Source organism: Oncorhynchus kisutch, linkage group LG17, assembly GCF_002021735.2.
Source record: "Oncorhynchus kisutch isolate 150728-3 linkage group LG17, Okis_V2, whole genome shotgun sequence".
NCBI classification, from domain to species: domain Eukaryota; kingdom Metazoa; phylum Chordata; class Actinopteri; order Salmoniformes; family Salmonidae; genus Oncorhynchus; species Oncorhynchus kisutch.
In genome coordinates, this window is record NC_034190.2 from 64,823,209 (window position 1) to 64,837,137 (window position 13,929).

At 41.3% G+C, this 13,929-nt stretch overlaps 1 long non-coding RNA gene across 1 annotated transcript in view; it reads right to left on the minus strand.

Moving 5' to 3' along the window:
- Nucleotides 1–7,873: 7,873 nt before the first annotated feature.
- LOC116354428 (uncharacterized) overlaps nt 7,874–13,929 on the minus strand; it is a 42,872-nt gene continuing 36,816 nt past the window's right edge. Inside the window, exon 3 of the long non-coding RNA XR_004203675.1 lies at nt 7,874–8,583. This is a non-coding gene — a long non-coding RNA (uncharacterized LOC116354428). The remainder of the gene's footprint in view (nt 8,584–13,929) is intronic.

Consider the following 13,929-nt stretch of genomic DNA (forward strand, 5'->3'; position numbering starts at 1 on the left):
GTAGAACGTTTGCAGCCATCCACTTCCTTATGCCTGAAACACAGGCTTCTAGCGAGGGCAATTTTTGGGCTTCACCAGGTTTCATTGAAATGTACAGCTGTGTGTCATCCGCATAGCAGTGAAAGTTAACATTATGTTTTCGAATGACATCCCCAAGAGGTAAAATATATAGTGAAAACAATAGTGGTCCTAAAACGGAACCTTGAGGAACACCGAAATTTACAGTTGATTTGTCAGAGGACAAACCATTCACAGAGACAAACTGATATCTTAACAGATAACAGATCCAGTCTACCTCAAAGCAGTTGCCTTGGATTCGGCTTTTTCTCTGATGTGGGAGGAGCACCATGTGCTGGTCAAGGAGGAGGTCAAGGAGGAGGTGGCACAAAGAGTGAAAGGTAAATATTATTGAGTTTAATGTAACTTTTTCTCATAATTTAATCAAATTGACTGCAACAATAATACCTGTTCAGTTTAATCCACTGCATCACCAATACTCTAATACCGGCCTTTTTGTTTCTGCTATGCTTTTACATGTTTTGCCAGAACTGATTCTGCAAGATGCTACAGGGACTGAGCAAGCTGTGCCTCTTGTTGATGAGGAAGAGTGAGAGGACCATAGTCTTGGACAAGAAGAAGGGCTGTTTGCAGCATGCTGTAAGAGGCAGAATAAAGCTGTTGGGACCTCTCCAGCACTACAGCTAAGTCACTACCTTGACATATGTGAAGGACAGAATGCCCTCTTGTTCTGGGCAATGAACAGGAAGGCTCTTCCTTCACTGTCCCGAGTGGCCATCAGGGTCTTGGCAGTGCCTGCCTCCAGTGTTCCGGTGGAGCATGTCTTCAGCCATGGTGGCATCATACTGTGGCCTCATCGTGCACAAATGACTGACAGACTTTTATCGAATTTGGTCTTTTGCAAATGCAATGCATCATAGGACCCTGAGATAAGAGAAACAATTTAACTTTTTATGCATTACACACACACACACACACACACACACACACACACACACACACACACACACACACACACACACACACACACACACACACACACACACACACACACACACACACACACACACACACACACACACACATGTAGTCTCCATGTTCAGGTTTTATCTCCCGTCTTTGGGATCTGTATTTTTTTCTCAGACATTCATTGTTCAAATTGTAGGCCTCAGTTCAGTGTCAGTTGTTTAGATGTACCTTTAAATGAATGATTGTAACTTTATAGCAGGATTGTTTTAGGTGTCTAGAGTATATCTGGAGAGAGAGAGAGAGAGAGAGGGAGAGAGAGCACTACAATATTTAGTTTTTGTTGTCATATTGATGTCTTTCTCATGGCTACCCATGTATTTCCATGGAAATATAAAGTTTATTTGGAAAGTAATAAATATATATATTTTTAAAAGCATTCATGATTTGCGTAAATTTAATATACTATTACTCTTTTTAAATATGAAATGGTACTACATTTGGTGAAGAGCACATTATGACTTGTTTAGTACTCGAAACTCAACGTTTAGGACTGGAGACTTGACTTGATACTTGACGGTCTTGACTTGAGACTTAACTCGGACTTGCCTGTCTTCAAATGGGACTTGACTTGGGACTTGAGTGGTAAGACTTGAGACTTATTTGTGACTTGTAAAACAATGACTTGGTCCCACCTCTGCTAAATACCAACACCAACGAAAAAGTCAGGGAAAGTCTTCAAAGTTGACTTCAGTAACTGATCGAGCCAACTTGCTATTTAACATCAGAAATCTAAAAAACACATTTACTGTTATGTGGTAGTGCTCAGCACGGTTTCCTTAGCCTGGAGCTGTCAGAGCAGCACCAGTGTCAAAATAAACACCAGACCTCATCTCCTTACATAACGAAGAGTTTGTGGGAATCATTTAATTACCAAAGAACTTGCAGGCTGTAATGAGATATTTCATATTCAATGAAAGTCCTATTTCTTACAGTGAAATCCCACCTGACCATGTACATAACAGTGTGTGTACTTTATTTTATAGGCCTATGCAAAGGCGATGATCGTTAATATCTATATGTTCTAGTCTTTAGACATGAATGTGATGCTGTGTCCAATAGACTAATTCATTGCCATTTCTGCACCCCTTTGCAAAGGAGACATGGGAGTTGTAGACTAGACAGTTTGTACAAGAGTACATTTTGAACCTGAGAAAATGTAATAAGGTCCCTAGTGTTCAATGTGACTCCTTTATGTGACAAACAAACATGCCTTTATTTGCCACTGTGTAAAACTCAAACAGTAAACATTCAAGATTGAAAGCAGACTCTGTCCTGAGTATGCTATACAGCTCCTGCCCACAACTGATCATCACAGAAACTTTGCCAAACTAAATACAACCACATACAGAACTTTTTCTGGACCAGTAGCCTGCAATTGTCTGAGTACTTTATGCCTGTAGCCTATAACAGCACATTAGTACAGTATTTAACCCTACACTGATATGCTTTTATTCATCTGACCAACATTTTGAATGATTGAATGATCAATTCGGAAGAAAAATGTCAGAGTGAGACACTTACCAGTCCTATCTGTGTCTATGTCACTCATTTAATATTCTAATAACCAATCCCAAAGGTTATTGACTTGGAAGAAACCCTTAATGCAACCTAGTCAACAGGTAGACAAATCTCTGCCGGTGCTCAGTAGGCTGCATTCCGATTTAGGCCTGTTTCACACTGTGTCTGTGCTGCGGGAATGGTGCAGTTGCAGCAGCAAGTGCGAAAGGTCTCCGAGGCTCTTCATTTTGTTCAGAACAATAATGGTGCCCACCCCTCTGGTGCCATGATGTCTCCACTGTATCTTTCATATTTTTTTGGTGAGATCTGTTGAAATCAACCTTGAAACATACAGCTGTGGAATGTGACTAGTGTTCTTCTGCTGAATTCGCAGCTTTTCAAACAAACAAAAAACTCTTATGGACATGGCAACATAGCATGAGTGGGTTATTCATGGAACAGGATATGAGTGTGGGAATTCAGTGATTCCGAATGTTGCAGTCTTTCTTCAAGAAGATTATTTATATGAACCTAGTTCACTCCATTCCAAACAAGGGCATTCTGTTCTGTCTCTCCCATAAAGAAATAAATCACTGCCAAACATGGATTGGTTCGTAGTCCTAATTTAACAACACATTATCTCTCTTCTCTTGAAGCTTTCCTTTCCTTTTCCTGGTCCTGTGTAGCTCAGTTGGTAGCGCATGGCGCTTGCAACGTTAAAGTTGTGGGTTTGATTCCCACAGTGGACCAGTGTAAAAATGTATGCACTCACTACTGTAAGTCGCTCTGGATAAGAGCATGTGCTAAAATGTAAATGTCTGTTTTTATTGATTCAATTAGTATAGGTCTACATGAAGGCCTACTGTACGCATCCAATTGAAATAGGTAGTCGGAAAGGTTATCATCTTATACCAAAAAAATAGGATATGATTGAGGACATACAGTTGAAGTCGGAAGTTTACGTACACCTTAGCCAAATACATTTAAACTCAGTTTTTCACAATTCCTGAAATGTAATCCTAGTAAAAATTCCCTTTCTTAGGTCAGTTATGATCACCACTTTTTTCTTAGAATGTGAAATGTCAGGATAATAGTAAAGAGAATGATTCATTTCAGCTTTTATTTCTTTCACCACATTCACAGTGGGTCAGAAGTTTACATACACTCAATTAGTATTTGGTAGAATTGCCTTTAACTTGTTTAACATGGGCCAAACGTTTCGGGCAGCCTTCCACAAGCTTCCCACAATAAGTTGAGTGAATTTTGGTCCATTCCTCCTGACAGAGCTGGTGTAACTGAGTCAGTTTTGTATGCCTCGTTGCTCGCACACTCTTTTTCAGTTCTGCCCACACATTTTCTATGGGATTGAGGTCAGGGCTTTGTGATGGCCACTCCAATACCTTGACTTTGTTGTCCTTGAGAGCCATTTTGCCATAATTTTGGAAGTATGCTTGGGGTCATTGTCCATTTGGAAGACCCATTTGCAACCAAGCTTTAACTTCCTGACTGATGTCTTGAGATGTTGCTTCAATATATCCACATAATTCTCCACCCTCATGATGCCATCTATTTTGTGAAGTGCACCAGTCCCTCCTGCAGCAAAGCACCCCCACAACATGATGCTGCCACCCCCATATGCTTCACGGTTGGGATGGTGTTCTTCGGCTTGCAAGCCTCCCCCTTTTTCCTCCAAACATAACGATGGTCATTATGGCCAAACAGTTCTATTTTTGTTTCATCAGACCAGAGGACATTTCTCCAAAAAGTACGAACTTTGTCCCCATGTGCAGTTGCAAACAGTAGTCTGGCTTTTTTATGGCAGTTTTGGAGCAGTGTATAGGACTTGTTTTACTGTGGATATAGATACTTTTGTACCTGTTTCTTCCAGCATTTTCACAAGGTCCTTTGCTGTTGTTCTGGGATTGATTTGCACTTCGGCTTGCAATACTCTCCCTTTTTGCACAAAGTAAGTTAATCTCTAGGAAACAGAAAACATCTCCTTCCTGAGCGGTATGACGGCTGCATGGTCCCATTGTGTTTATACTTGCGTATTATTGTTTGTACAGATGAACATGGTACCTTCAGACATTTGGAAATCGCTCCCAAGGATGAACCAGACTTGTGGAGATCTACAATTTTTTTCTGATTTCTTTTGATTTTCACATGATGTCAAGCAAAGAGGCACTGAATTTGAATGTACAGTAGACCTTGAAATACATCCACAGGTACACCTCCAATTGACTCAAATGATGTCAATTAGCCTATCAGAAGCTTCTAAAGCCATGACATCATTTTCTGGGATTTTCCAAGCTGTTTAAAGGCACAGTCAACTTAGTGTATGTAAACCTCTGATCCACTAGAATAAGTTAAATAATCTGTCTGTAAACAATTGTTGGAATAATTACTTGTGTCAAAGTAGATTTCCTAACCGACTTGCCAAAACTATAGTTTGTTAACTATAGTTTGTTAACAAGACGTTTGTGGAGTGGTTGAAAACGAGTTTTAATGACTCCAACCTAAGTGTATGTAAACTTCCGACTTCAACTGTACACATCATCTCAGATCATGGAATGATCCCAAAAAATGCCGTTATTTCTGTTGATCAGCATGTCCAAAGCTTAAACAAACATTATTCACAGATCTATGTCGTTTCTAATGCCTTTTTGCACTATTTTAAGTTCCATGTAGCATAGTTTTGCCCTCTTGTAGAGTATAATGATGCTTCACATTCCAACCCTGTTTATATCATTCAAGTATTTATCTTGGGAACAAGAACAAGATATGTATTTTTCTCATAACATAGGCTATTCTTCAATTTATTCATAATCTTACATTATTGGATTTGCCAGTAAAATTAGAGTAATCAAGTCCAAAGTAACTAAATTATCTAAATGACCAACATTGTTTCAGCATTGCCCTAAAATACATCTCCATCTTAAATGTTCAGGTATGATCTGGTGTGATAACTGTTGCAAACCCTTCTTCACTTAGATACAATCTAATACTGCAATTTATGTCCCTCAAATTTTCCCAAAGATAACTGTTTCACAAGCAGTGTGTTGCAGACCCATTTAAAAACAGCAGATGGCAATATAAGGTTGTGTGTGTGGTCTAAATTGAAACGTATTGATATGAAATATGCAAACTATGCTGCTATTGGTGGTTACCCAATAAAATATATAATGAGAGTTCTAAGAGATGACAATGCAGTTTGACTAACTTCCTTACTGCACCTGCATGAAGTTATGAACTTATGTATGTAGTAATTTGAACTGAGTGTTCTTTTTTATGTCACACAGCTGTCCAGTGCATGAACCACTACACTTCCTCCACTTATGCATTCAGACAATTATTGGCATTTAATAATGTTACCAGTGGCGACCTGTCATTCAGGGCCATTTCGAGACCCACATTTTTAGCTAAACAATGTGGGTCTTCTGTTTTGGCCTTATCTGGTTTGCTTGTTATTTTGGCATTAATACATGTCACATATCAGTTTGCAAACAATGTAAAAAAAATAAAAATCGAAATATAATTGAGTTAATAAAGCAGCATACAAACATGGTCTCTTTTTTTACTTTCTTGAGTAAAGCAGCTCCAAAGTGCAGGTTTTTCAGTTTAGCTCAGTGCTTTCTGTGGTGGTGGGGTAGCCAGCGGAAAATACAGAGCGTAGGGGTTGGTAATGTTCTCTAGTTGCACCATGATTAGCTCAGTGTTCTGCCACTCATGGGGAGAGTACGTCACCACCAAGTCTAAGGGTAGACCTCGATAATTCAAGCCCCTTGGGTGCTGCCATGAAGTTACATTAGAAATGCCCATCCAAGAAGGCTCAAGGTCAGTGGCTTGAATTATAGATAACAGATAAAATGATGTCAAATCACGTTATATCTACAGTAGCTTTGATTGGACTGATGTCAACATCATACTTTCAAAATCTTAGCTAGCAGTCATCATCATGAATCAAGTTGACAATCTACTGGCAAATCCTTTTTAATCCTTGTCATATGAAGATAAATAATGAATAGAATTGGCCATTGGACATAAACATTACACAACAAGTTGGAAATCACAAATTCAGCAATGAGTGGTTTGGAAGGAATCAGTGACAGTGTCTAACTGCAAGCATTGCAAAGCAATCACTAGCCTGTTATTCAGTGAAGTGGCTGTGTGGTCCCAAATCTGGGATTAAGTGTCTCTTTTCCATGTTTAAAATCATAAAAATTCAACATTGGCCATGCTGTCAATGAAGCCTGATTTCCTCCTTTGCTCAAAACACAATGCTAACTCGAAAGGGTGCAAATTTGACTGCAGTGAGTTCAAGACAATTAGGAATTCCTGAAAAAAATGAGCTCCGACTGGGAAATACATTTTGAATGGTCATCCAACTCAGAATTGTAACTCAACCTTCTTTCTAGAGCTACAACCAGAAGATCAATGATGTCATCATGATTCAACCTTGTTTTTTATGAGTTCCCAGTTGTCTTGAAAGCACCATAGATACAGAGAATGCCAGACTTTGATGACAGAATTTGCCCACAAAGGACCGCCATGCCACCTTCCTAATGAAGTGAGCACAGCACAACAAGTCCAAAAATGGCTTGTATGCTACTGCATAAATTATGTATATGCCAGGGAGATATGTATACTGTAGATAAGAAAGTAATACTAAGTGTATGTTGTGTAGCAAGCTGTTAGTAGCCCATGTGCCTCACCCTAATAATTTGGTCTCTTAATTCCACCTACTGTTCTGACTTGGTGGTGCACATGTACAGTAGCCTATAACCTGTTTTTGTGAAATGTAATCATCAAATTTTGTAGGAGCTTTCATTGTCTGCGTATGTGCCCCCTTTATTTATCCTGCGGTTCTGACTTGGTTCACAGGGAGAACACTGTAAGAACGGCCTATGTTTTGAATTCTGTCACTGTACATTTCAAAAGTGCTAAACAAATAGTTATATTGACTACGTCGTCCTAGCTCGCTCATTAATATCTTAATGGAAATTATGGATTGCCTCTTATGCACTTGTTGTCCCCTTATGCCATAGTTTGTACATCTCAATTGTCATTAGAAACCACATTTGTTTAAGTAAGTCAGCCATATCAGCTATCTTTTTAAAAGGCAGTAAATTAGGCTGAATGAACTGTTTTGCTGCCAGACAAGGCTCCGTTAAAAGCCAGGTGTAGCAGTGGTAAGATGTTGGGACTGCTGTTGGGACAGCTTTATGTAGGCCCTAACAGTTTGTGGGCACCGTTTGTCACTGTTATAGTGCAATTAATGTATTGTTTAGTGTTTGCTGGTGAGCATTCCACTTATATTATTATATATATATTTTTTTTTGCCCGACCAAGATTTACATGCTAAAATTGCCACTGGTTGTCACCTCCTCCTGGCCTTGCAGTCTGACTACTGAAATGTAGAATAAAAGGGGACTGTAGTAGTTCATCTATGATGCAGGAATGTCCAAACTTTCATTAATCCCATGCACCATTGCCATATCCTACAAACAGTATGTTGTCAGGCAGCCTGAATGAGATAATTAGTTGTACAAACATCCCTCAGTGTTAGGGGTGTGTACGGGAAGCGAAGTCAGGTGCAGGGGAGCAGAGTGTAGTAAACAGGCACACTTTAATTCCTGTCCAAAAACGACAGCACATAAAAACATAAACGTGCCAAAAACACGGAACATAACAAAAGTATGGCGCCTGACAATATCCACATAATAATAAACAATTACACACAAAGAAATGCAGGGGAACAGAGGACTAAATATATGCAGTATGATTATGGAATGAAAATCAGGTGTGTAGGGAACAAGACAAAACAAATGGAGAAATGAGAAATGGAGCTGCCCGAACAAGGAGAGGAAGTCGTGCCTCCGGACCGTACCCCTCCCACTCCACGAGGTACTGAAGGTCCCCTGCCTGACGCCTCGAATCCAGGATGGAACAAACGGAGTACGCCGGGGCCCCCTCGATGTCCAGAGGGGCGGAGGGACCTCCCGCACCTCAGATTCCTGGAGCGGACCAGCCACCACTGGCCTGAGGAGAGACACATGGAACGAGGGGTTAATACGGTAATCAGAGGGAAGCTGTAATCTGAAGCACACCTCGTTCACCTTCCTCGGGACTTTGAATGGCCCCACAAACCGCGGACCCAGCTTCTGGCAGGGCAGGCGGAGGGGCAGGTTTCGGGGTCGAGAGCCAGACCCGGTCCCCCAGTGCGAACACTGGGGTCTCACTGCGGTGACGGTCCGTGACGGTCTTTTGGCGAAGCACGGCTCGCTGGAGGTGAACATGGGTGGCCCCCCATGTCTCCCCCGTGCGCCTGAACCAGTCGTCCACCGCAGGAGCCTCAGTCTGACCCTGATGCCACGGCGCCAGAACCGGCTGGTACCTCAATACGCACTGAAAGGGAGAGAGGTTAGTGGAGGAGTGGCGAAGCGAGTTCTGTGTCATCTCGGCCCAGGGCACGAACGCCGCCCACTCTCCCGGCCGGTCCTGGCAATAGGACCGCAGAAACCTGCCCACATTCTGGTTGACTCTCGCTAGTCAATGCACGGGCGTAGACCTCCATCCTTCTTCTTCACAAAAAATAAACTTGATGAGGCGGGTGAAGTGGAGGACCGAATGCACCCCTGACGCAGGGATTCATAGACAGATGTCTCCATAGCCACCGTCTCCGCTTGCGACAGGGGATACACATGACTCCTGGGAAGCGCAGCGTCTGCCAGGAGATTTATCGCACAATCCCCCTGTCGATGAGGTGGTAATTGAGTCGCCTTTTTTTTTACAGAAGGCGAGAGCCAAATCGGCATATTCTGGGGGGATGCACAGGGTAGAGACCTAGTCTGGAATTTCCACCGCGGTAGCGCCAACGGAAACCCCTACACACCTCCCCGAGCACTCTCACGACCACCTTGTGAGAGCCCTCTGTTGCCAGGAAATAGTGGGGTTATGATGAGCCAACCAGGGAAGGCCTAGTACCACGCATCTCGGCCATGCTCCCTCTAATCCACAATATGTATATATACACACACAAACATAGGCTATGGGTCATACACATACATACAAACATAGGCTATGGGTCATACACATACATACAAACATACCCCCACCCACAATGTATAGCCAACGTGTACTTTACACATTTCATTACATTTTTATATATTGCTCCTAAAAATTTTAAAAATCACAAATAATATTATATTTTATTAATTTCAAACAACGGCATTAGCATGAGAAGAACGATGTCCTCTCCGTTCAAAAAATATTCCCCCATTTGGGAATCGCTAAATGAATCGTCCTCCAACAATCTGTCTCACTTTCCCTATCAATTTCTTCTAAAATTGTGTGTACATCTGTATATCTAGACTTAGATTTAGCTTTCCCTGACTTAGTCGCCATACTGATTGATATATAAACAGCTGAAGATACGTTTTACCAAAATAATGCTGTGCATAACATGCGTGGCTCCTTCTGGTATGAATCTTCAATGGCGAATGACCCTCTTTACGCCGGAGTTTACTACATGGGTTGGTCTTCCAACACATAAACATTACATATTGCCGTTTACCTCAGCTCATTGGCCTTCTACCCAGCTAGATTTCAAGACGATCAGTGGCCATTGGGTTAAAATACAGTCAATCAACGAAACAGCGGTCATATCATTGGTGCACAATGAAGTCATTACTTGTTGTCTTCAAATCGTTTTCTTTCAGTCAATACATCCCACGAAATGACCCATAATGTTTGGTTGTGTTACAAACAAACCAGTTGATTGCAATGAAACCAAACATGACTGGATAAAGTCACGTTTATTGTGTGTATTTACATTGAATGTGTCGTCGAAAATGGAATGAGACGGAATTCACGACACAAGCGGTTCACAAAATGTTTCGTGTTAGGCTATAAAAATTGATTTTATCAAACAAAAGACCATTCATTGTGTAACAATGAGCATTGGGATTGCAAACAGAGGAAGATCGTCACAGGTAAACCATTTATTTTATTGCAATTTGTGATTTTGTTACACCTGTGCTGGTTGAAATAAAAAAAATGATGGGGCTTTGTTCTCAGATAATCGCATCGTATTCTTTCGGAGTAAATCATTTATTTAAAATCTGACAACGCAGTTGGATTAGCAAGATTCTAGGCTTTCGACCCATGTGAGACACTTGTATTTTCATGAATGTTTAATATGACTATTTATGTAGCGATCACCGTATATTGTCGAATTTAATCCCGCTGCGCAGAGAGGTTAAAGGGAAGACATCCTCCTCCCTGATGTGGTACCCTTCCTGCAGGCTCATCCTGACATGACCCTCCAGCATGACAATGCCACCAGCCATACTGCTCGTTCTGTGCATGATTTCCTGCAAGACAGGAATATCAGTGTTCTGCCATGGCCAGCGAAGAGCCCGAATTTCAATCCCATTGAGCACGTATGGAAACTGTTGGATCAGAGGGTGAGGGCTAGGGCCATTCCCCCCAGAAATGTCCGGGAACTTGCAGGTGCCTTGGTGGAAGAGTGCGGTAACATCTCACAGCAAGAACTGGCAAATCTGGTGCAGTCCATGAGGAGGAGATGCACTGCAGTACTTAATGCAGCTGGTGGCCACACCAGATATTGACTGTTACTTTTGATTTTTCACCCCCCTTTGTTCAATGACACATTATTCAATTTATTTTAGTCACATGTCTGGGGAACTTGTTCAGATTTAGTTGAATCTTGTTATGTTCATACAAATATTTACACATGTTAAGTTTGCTGAAAATAAACACAGTTGACAGTGAGAGGACGTTTCTTTTTTTGCTGAGTTTACATTATACATATGATAAGGTTGTAATTGTCAAACACTGACTCAGCACAGGGCTGAGTCAGTGTTTCAGCACAGGGCTGAGTCACTGGCTTGCTGGGGCTCTCTCATGCCGTCCCTGGAGGGGGTGCGTCACCTGAGTGGGTTGATTCACTGTTGTGGTCATCCTGTCTGGGTTGGCGCCCCCCCCTTGGGTTGTGCCGTGGCGGAGATTTTTGTGGGCTATACTCAGCCTTGTCTCAGGATGGTAAGTTGGTGGTTGAAGACATCCCTCTAGTGGTGTGGGGGTGTAGGGGTGTACGTTCTCTAATTCTCTCCTTCTCTCTTTCTTTCTCTCTCTCGGGGGACCTGAGCCCTAGGACCATGCCCCAGGACTACCTGACATGATGACTCCTTGCTGTCCCCAGTCCACCTGGCCATGCTGCTGTTCCAGTTTCAACTGACCTGAGCCCTAGGACCATGCCCCAGGACTACCTGACATGATGACTCCTTGCTGTCCCCAGTCCACCTGGCCATGCTGCTGCTCCAGTTTCAACTTCCACCTGACTGTGCTGCTGCTCCAGTTTCAACTGTTCTGCCTTATTATTATTCGACCATGCTGGTCATTTATGAACATTTGAACATCTTGGCCATGTTCTGTTATAATCTCCACCCGGCACAGCCAGAAGAGGACTGGCCACCCCACATAGCCTGGTTCCTCTCTAGGTTTCTTCCTAGGTATTGGCCTTTCTAGGGAGTTTTTCCTAGCCACCGTGCTTCTACACCTGAATTGCTTGCTGTTTGGGGTTTTAGGCTGGGTTTCTGTACAGCACTTTGAGATATCAGCTGATGTACGAAGGGCTATATAAATACATTTGATTTGATTTGATTTGTAAACATCTTTTGGTTAAAAAGGCAATTCGGGTAACAACATTCTTCCACTTGTAATTCCGTCTTGGAGGGTCATTCAAATGAAATTTCCCACTGGGAACTAGGAGCTTCTGATAACTCTGATAGCACATGAACTCCTCAAAGACAGTTCTGTATGTAAAAAAAACTAAGGATTTGTAAAAAATATACTATAACATTTTAAAATAAATTAAGGATGTAAATCAGCTATGGAAAGAGTACTGTAATATCCTACTCAGGTACAAGTACTGTTACTTACATTCATATTTAATAAAGTAGAAGTAAAATGACTGACTTTGAAAAACACAAAAAAAGTACTCTTAAAATTACAGTAACTAGACTTGCTGTAATTCGTTACTTTACACCTCTGGTATGTCATAGTCACTAAACTTGCACGACTCTGTTGTAAATCTGTTATGGAATGCCACAGATTTTCCACACTTGACTTTCTGCGACTTTACAGTCTGAAAATAGAAAAGGATGTGAAACCTTCCACTCTAGCCTGCAGGGCAGACAGACAAACTCACATACAGCATTCTTTCATCCTACAATTCTAAAGTACAACGAGAGATAGTGAAGAAAGATACTAGAGAACTGACAAAACTATGATTTGCTGTGCAGAGGCAACAGGCAATATTGAGGCTGCTCTGTAGCCATGTGGTTAATTTCTAATACTGTGTATGTAGATTGATTCAAAATGATAAAAAACCTATTGTTACGAAACCAATAACTATACTGATATTGCTGCACTGATTATGGCTAGGTGTCTTAGGCCTACTTAACTGGTCTGTAACTTGATTTAATGTATGCATCTATGTCAGAAATCAGCGCATGAGGACTGTGCTGTATGAACATGTGCCCAGGAAACAAAACTTCTGTTCGGCCAGTCCAAACTCATTTTCATAATGTTCATGGTGACAAAATAAATATGTACAAAAAAAAAAAAAAGACATGCCCAACTAAAGTGGTTAACTAAGACAAAGAAACAAACAAAGTTCAGCCGAGAGCCTTCTGGCCTCCTCTCTCTCCCTGAAAGAGACAACCATCTGATTGCTCACACCTGAGAATGATGAAGGCTTCCTGGCAGAGCACATCACCTAAACCTATTGCTGCTGCCCCCGGGGAAGAGGTTTGGAAGTGTAGTATATTGTCCATCTATGTGTCTCACACTAAAGTACCCCCCATATCATAACACTATAAAATGAGAGCATACTCTAATAGATTTGTGAAATTATGCAACTGAGATTGAAAATGAGAACAATCTGTCTGCCTCTGAATACACTGTCATTTATATCCAGTCAAAGTTTGGCCTCGAAATGCATGGATACATAAATATGTTGTTTTGACAGAAAACACACATCAAATTCATCACAACACAAATCAAACACAGTTACGTAAAGTTTTTTTTCAAGACATCATTGAAAGAGAAATTGATTTTAAAAGGTCATTTTAAACACGGCTCAGTGTGTAGTATTAACCTATTACATGTTAATGCAAGTTATGTTAGCAATATAGTATTATGTATTATGTGAGGAATTATAATTATATAGTATTATACAATGCTATATAATGTATGGAGCAGATGGTGGTGTTGAGCATTAGGTTAAGCTGCACACACATCCTACGAAAAACAACCCATCATCCCTTTGCATTCTGCAGGAGATGCTAACGCTAACTACTG